Below are 7,732 nucleotides of genomic sequence, written 5' to 3'. Positions count from 1 at the left end.
AAAAAAGTCAAATTTGAGATGCATTGTGGGACATGTAGTTTATGGGCAACGTGCTTCTGTAAATCGGAATGTAACCGTATATATATTTGCAAGCTCTTGTGGGGCCACATGAAATGAAGTCGCGGGCCGGATTTGGCCCCCGGGCCTTGAGTTTGACACTCCTGCTTTAGGGTGTAGCTCACAGTAATGGATACTATATTAATACGTACACTGATTGTCACATCTTACCACCTGGTTATTATACATGTTTTCTGTTCTATTCGTTCCCCCTTTCCCCCATCTTCATCATGGGTATTTGTTCCATTCTCTAAAATTCCTGTTGTTTCCTACCCAGACTAATTATCAAACTGTGGCACTACAGCGTGACCACAGAAGAGGGGAAAGCAGGCGATAAGATCTTGGCAGTGGGTGTGCAGGTGCTGAGCCTCAGCTTGTTGTCTCTGACAGACGACGGAGGAGAGTTCTTGTATTGAGCTGAGGGGACTCTGCAGCACTGTGCTGACTGACTGCACAGAAATACACCCCGCTGTCCTCTGAAGACAGATTAGAGACACTGAGGCGAGACTGAGAGTGTATACTGGCATCTCCGTCAAAGCTGACTTTTCCTTTCACATCCTCCTCTGGATTCGGGAGGATCACATTCAGATATCCCAGAAACTTCATCTTTTGATGTCGGTCTTGTTTGTACCAGAGAATGCGATCATGGTTTGGTATGCTGTGCGAACAGTTGATCTCCCGGTCCACAGACTCTCCACGTCTCTTCATGATGAACGGAGGCGTTTGGAAGACGCTGTCGCTGTAAGAGGCACCTGTGGAACAAGCAGGAAACATTTTAAATGATGAGCCGTTCAGCTTCATTGTTTCTTTTTCATGTTCTTGTGTTTCTCACCGTTACTTCCCTGCAGCTGAAGGAATATACAAACGATTAATATCATGATAAGTTGGTTGGACACCATAGTACTTTGTCAGCTCGGCTCCTGTGGACGAGAGCTGTGACTAGAGTCTAATAAAGAGGGGGGGGGGGTGCACAGAAGAGTCTACGTCGTCAGCAGGGAGGAGTCTTAAAGTCGTCTCAGAACTTGCCAAATCCTTTAGCTCTAACCCGAATGCATTTATTCTAAGCGCCACCAAAACCACATTTGTATTGCATTCAGTTGAGTTTTGTAATGAACATAAAAGAAACCTATCTTTTGCAACATGTACAGTTTGCATTAATACAGTTTATTACCCCAAAGAAGCGTCTTTCATTTTGAAATATTAATATCTCTTTGTTTTAGCCTTCTGGCAGCTACATGTTGTACGGAAACAAGGTAATGATTCCAAGTCTAGCTTCCTTTTCAAAGATATCGCTCACAAGTTAAACACAGACCGCCGCGCAAGTAGCGAGAGGCGTCTGTTCCTCAGCAGAGCCTCCAGAGTGCAGATAGTCCGCGGCCTTTGTACTCCTCCCCAGCAGGTGTGCGCCGGCTGTGCTCTGCGATTGGACGACATCAATCCAATCACCATCTTCAGAGGCGGACCAGAGGATGGGCAGCCAATGATGTTGGAGCAACCGCACAGCTCATTTACATAATCACACACACAGCTGAAAACACTCACAGGAACATTAACATAACTCCAACGTACAGTGGTTCACTTGTTTCCAGCGCCAGGCACTTGAAAGTTGAAGTGTCATATTGAACATAAAGCAATGTCTAGAGATACCATAAGATATGATGATGCGTCACAGCAAATACTTTAAACATAGCATCACAATCACTGAGGACAACACGGGAAAGACCCTTTCACAGACATTTGATCAACTGCATGTTTACATTATTGAACTAGGCTCGGTCTACCAGTATATTTAGATGTATTTCTTTGTAATTGTAACGTACTTGTACTCCACAGCAGAACAACTAATAGTCTTAGGAGCTGCACCATGTTTGTACCACTACCCATGTTTAGTTGCACACTAACGGTCAGGCTCGTAGCACAGAGATATGCAGCTGCAGGGGGAGGGGGAGGGGGAGGGTCTCCTCGTTGTGTGACGTGGTGTTGGAGCTTCTGTGTGCGCGTCCCTCTGCAGTCGATCAGGATCCACTGCATTCATCGTGTTTCGACAGGCTGTTTGTGAGCGACGTTCAAAACATGAATGATCTTTGAACGTCCAGTAATAGAAGATGCTTTTGAGGTTTCTGAGCTTTATCACCATCATCTTGTTCCACATTTTATTTTTCAAGTTTGTAACCCGTCATTGATCAGAAAGCCATAGATTTGAGCCTCACAAAAAAGTGCATACCCTTGGAGGCAAATAGTGTAAAAAACTCTTAAATATCAGGTTTCAAGGCTTTTATTGGTCATGCGTATAGCTGTTGTTATGACGATGAAAATCGTAGGTCACAGGCTCCATATGTATTCATAGTTAGAGTTTTAACCATGGAAATACCAGTTCGGTAATATAAATCCACAATGTCGTGAAACAAATCCCCACACAAATATATTAATACCTATTTAAGTACGTTTTTTAGATTTAAATATTCTTATTCTTATCTTATTGTTATTGAGACAACCAGTTACAGTACATGTAGTTACCTTGATAAAGGGTAAAGAAGGGTACTGCATGGATAGATAAGAATATCCTTATGAAGAAAAAATAAAGAAGGTTATAATGTTGTGTTTAAAATTCTCCAAATAACTGTTTATATGTCAAACGTGTTGCCAATGCAAAAAAGGTAAAAGCTGCGGTCCAGTTACTATTTTTTTTATAAACATGAAGCAGTATTTACAGATTACAATAAAGTAAACAAAGTTGATCCACATTGTTTTTATTATTAGACTGTGCTCGATGAACCAGTAGGTGAAAATATTTCTATTTTAAACTAAATGTTTCTGTACATTTATTAGTACTGCCAGCAAGAAGACACCAAATGACCCCCAAAAACTCACAGCGCTGCAGTTTGATCGATGCATAGCCTCTCCTACACTAGGGGGCACTGTTCTCAAGCTTTTCAGAGAACCAAGTCTGGTTTTCTTTGTCGCTGTCAATTTACAAATGAAAACAACAGTCAGTGGACGGAGGAAAAACACATTTGGACCATAATTAGTTATTGGATCACAGTCATTAACGTGTCAATATAAATGCATAAATACCCCTCTGCTGCTGTTTTGAAACAGATCTCCCCTGGGGCCTCATTTATAAAGGGATATACGCTCAAAAAATGGCGTACGCCAGTTTCTACGCAATGTTTGCGATTTATAAAATACTAATTTGACAGGAAAACGTGCGGTCCTCCACGCAAACTCTGACCCATGTGTACGCACTAAGCACAACAACGGGAGAGACGAGAAACTGCGACACCGTTGGCAGAAGGAAGAATGGAGAGAAATGTGTGGAAATAATACCATAAATAAAATGTTACCTCTCATTTACCAGATATGAAGAATTAATGTTCACACATTTATTAAAGCCAATCTTAAAATGATGAAACAAACGCCTGTTTGAGACTCCTCGGTGGACACACACACATAACTTGGAGAAATAAATAAATACGGATATGTTATTGAAAACCACCTCGAATATGTTGAGTTAATGTTATGAAATGTTTTCTCATAAATGATGCGGTAAGCAGGAAGACATAATTACGTCTAAACTGACGCCGTTTTGCTTTCTATAGGTTGTATACGAGCATGGTTTTATATACTATCACGTTTAATCGTGTTTTATGCCGTTTGCCAAGACTTGATAAGTCGCTCGTAAAACACAGGAGGTATGGAAGCTAAGAACACCATATGTGGTCAATTGTACAGCTGATATAACACAACACATTGGTTGTATTTCTTTCATGGTGGATTATGGATATACACCAACTACCAAATACAAACAAATAAGTCAGATCCAGTCGTCATGACTCCACTCCGGAGGGATTCCCCGATCACTTCTTACAGTCTCTCATCAAGGGGGGTCTCCTGTCCCCGGTACAAACACACTGCCTGAGGAAGGCTATGTGCAGGGGCGGACCTAGCACATTTGGTGCCCTAGGCGAGCTTCACCACTGCGCCCCCCCCCCCCCCCCCAAAAAAATCAAAACATCTTAACAGTTATACAGTAAAGTACTGCACCTTTATTTATTACAAGCAAGAACAAGAGCTAAGAATAAATGTAAAGTTCACACTAAAGAATTAAAACAAACAACTTAGCTAACAAACAATAATAATAATAATAATAATAACAAACAATAAAAGAATGTGCACATTTGCTTTCAAAGAAAATTAAGAAGAAATGTCAAATAATCAATATATAATATGCTAAATAAATAACAAATTAAGAACTATTTACATTCCACTCCCTATCATCACACAAGGTTAGCCTACATATTAGCTCCTACTGGTTTCCATTTACAGTGCAATCCTTCTGGCCTTCCTCGCTGCAAAGTCATCAATCACATCATCATATGAAATCTGACCACCAACCTCATGGTTAATACTGATTACAGCCAGACCACTGAGGCGTTCTTGAGCCATGGTTGACCTCAGGTATGTTTTCAAGAGTTTTAATTTGGAAAAACTCCTCTCGGCTGAAGCTACTGTTACTGGTAGCGTTGCACTGATCCGCAGAGCAATACACAAGTTGGGATATATTTCGGTGAGCTGCTTTGTGTGTATGAATTTCAACAACTCAAGAGTTGTCATGCTCTTTGATGGCAAGTCAGGTAAATGTTCCAACTCCTGAGCCAGCTCCTTCCCATCCAAATCAGATTGCCCTCCATGGCTTAAGGTGTGTGCAAGTGCCTCTGCTTGCTTCATCAGCTCTTGGTGTGGCAGGTCTGGGACGTTGTACAGAATGCCAAACTTGTCTTGCACATGTTTAAGAGTGGTAAACCTCTCCTTTTGTGCTGACACTGCAGCATCCACCACCACGTTAAAGAAGGTTACCTCCAGATTTTGCAAGGCATCCCTCAATGGCTCATCAGGAGACTCATATGAGAAGTGCCTCTTTGTTGACTTCAGCCGCTTTTGCACAAGGACTGCGTCCACATTCATGTCTTCACACATGTCCTTGGCTGATGTTTGTGCAGCCACAAAGCCTGTGGCTCTGTAGGATTCGAGAGCTTTTTCAGTCTTTTTCAGTAGACTTACTGCTACATCCACTTGCATTGTTTGGGACTGCAGGAGTTTGCTCACCTGCTGAATTTGACTTAGCATGTCATACCAGACCACTGTGCACAGTGCAAAGCGGAATGACCCGACTTCTTCTGCCAGAGACTGGGCTTCAATCCTGATGATTGGGTCTTTGGCCTGGTTTCTCACCTAAAGCAGTGCCTCTCTCACAGCTGCGGCTTCATATCGCAGAGGCTCCACAGCTTTCACTCTGCTCTCCCATCTGGTTTCTGACCACATTTTGAGTGAAAGGTTGACATGTTTCTTGAGGATGGCCCATCTCTGTGTAGAGGCAGAAAACAGGCAGTATAGCTTCTGCACAATGCCAAAAAATGATATGGCATCTTTGGAGCTTTTGGCAGCATCAGCAACGACCAAATTGAGTGTATGTGCCCCACAAGGCACAAATAAAGCTCTTGGGTTCAACTGCAGTAGCCTGGCCTGTACTCCCTTGTTCTTCCCTTTCATATTTGCGCCGTTGTCATATGACTGTCCTCTGCAGTCATCAAAGGCAATCTGCAACTCCTCCAGCCTCTTCAAAATCAGGGCGGACAAACTTTCACCAGTGGACTCCTCTGCTACTAGGAATCCCATGAAGTGCTCTTTAATCTGGGGGTCTTCTTCCAGTGTCACAATTCTGATGACTACTGACAGCTGTTCAGTGTGGCTAACATCCGGGGTGCAATCTAAAATGAGGGGAAAGTACTTGCATTTCTTTATTTCTTGCACTATTGTTGATAGAATCTTTCCACTGATGCATTCAATCAACTCATTCTGAATGGTTTTGCCCAAGTAGCTGTGGTGGGATGTTTGACTTTTAATCTTGTGGATGTGGTCTTTCATCACTGGGTCAAACTGCGCTAAAAGCTCAACCTCTTTCAAAAAGTTTCCATTTGAAGGAGAGTGGAGTATTTCTGTCTTTCCTCTCAATGCCATATTTCGCCCTGCCAGAGACTGTACAATAGCAACCAGTCGTGTCAGCACTGCTCTCCACTGACTCTTCTCTGCCTCAAGGAGGGCCTGCTCTTGTTTGTCTATTGTTGTACCTTGTTTTAATCGAACTGCCAATTCTTTCCATGACGCCAAATTGTTCAGGTGTTCCGGACTATTTTCATGGCTGGTCAAAGCAGCACTTGCATTTTTCCAATCCGACAGTCCTGCATTTGTTAAATGAATTTGTTTTGGAGAGAAAAGTTGACAACAAAAACAAAAAAGACTGTTCTTCTTTTTTGAATATGTCACCCAACTTCTTTTGATCCTTTCTCCATTTACTAAGGTCCTGCTGAAGTACTGGTGGTGGCAACTTCTCCCATCATCTCTCCTTGGGAAAATGAAATCAGGTGTTATCTGATATGGTCCTCTGCGAACAAACTCTGTTCTCATTGTGTCTGTGAGATGTGAAGGGCAATCAGCAGGATCGGTTGGTAGTGGATCGTCTGTCTTTGCTGCATCTGGAGGGCATGTGAAGCACATTTTCTCACCTCATATCCACAATATCTTCACACACACACACACACACACACACACACACACACACACACACACACACACACACACACTTACATTCACCAGGCACACACCTGAGAAGAGTGTATGGGTGGAATCTGTGGTGCAATCAGGATGAGATGCAGCAGGCTGTTCTGACGTTCCTTGCAGTGGTTCTGGGCCTATACATATATAGAGAACACACAAGAGCAAATATATTGGCTGGATTAGAAATGGCACGACAGTCATTTTTACATTCAATTATTTATCATCACATCAGGACCATCTATTGACGTATTGTACTCACCAGAACAAACAGGCACAGTGGTCAGTGGCAGGGTGGAATCAGTGGTCATCTCATCAGGATGAGCAGCTTGCTGTTCTGACGTTCCTTCATGTGGTTCTAGGTCTATAAATATAGAAAGAACACACAAGAGAAAATATATTGACTGGATTTCACATTAAATTATTTATCATCAGGAACATCTATTGACACATTGCACTCACCTGAGGAAGCCGGCACAGCTGAGGTGCATGGCTGTTCCTTGTCAACTGATTCAACAGGTGGTTCCAGATATTTTAAAAGTGAATCTAAAATGATACAACATTTGTATTATCAACATTGAATAATCTCCATTTGTTAAATGTAGCTATTATTTAGTTAATAAGCATTTGGACAGCCTGACAGGTCTGATTCAACTAATCAAGAGCTATGCCTATCTTATTAGAACAGTTAAATCAGGTGTGTTAGTTCTGGGTTGGAACGAAAACATTCAACAGGACTGGAGTTGAGAACCCCTGAGCTAGTTAGCTAACGTTAGCGCACATTATGACAGGGTTTGACTCGGATAGTCAATGTGCTTTCTGAGGTAAACTTAACGTTAGCTAACGTTACCAACTAACTAACATTCCACCACACTGGCTAGCTCGCTACACCAAAACTAACATTGTTATTATTACTAATATTTCTATTTCATGACACAACGAAAATAGCCTTATGACAGTTTTGACTGAATGGCAATAACAAACGCTGGCTAGCTAACGTTGGCTTGGCTAACTAGCAAGATTACATGATCCATTCGCTAATGTTGACAATACAATCAAAATT

General features: G+C 42.1%; 1 long non-coding RNA gene across 1 annotated transcript; it reads right to left on the bottom strand.

Annotated features, from left to right (window-relative positions):
- Positions 1-5,900: 5,900 nt before the first annotated feature.
- Positions 5,901-7,016, bottom strand: LOC117442580 (uncharacterized). Its single transcript, XR_011642902.1, has 3 exons — positions 6,932-7,016; positions 6,720-6,806; positions 5,901-6,590 (listed from the first exon to the last, which is right to left on the bottom strand). It is a non-coding gene; the product is annotated as an uncharacterized lncRNA (long non-coding RNA).
- Between the last annotated feature and the right edge of the window lie 716 nt (positions 7,017-7,732).

Source organism: Pseudochaenichthys georgianus, unplaced genomic scaffold (genome assembly GCF_902827115.2).
Source record: "Pseudochaenichthys georgianus unplaced genomic scaffold, fPseGeo1.2 scaffold_444_arrow_ctg1, whole genome shotgun sequence".
Lineage (NCBI taxonomy): Eukaryota > Metazoa > Chordata > Actinopteri > Perciformes > Channichthyidae > Pseudochaenichthys > Pseudochaenichthys georgianus.
The sequence above is the reverse complement of the archived record's forward strand: the minus strand, read 5'-3'. Positions and strand labels throughout refer to the sequence as shown.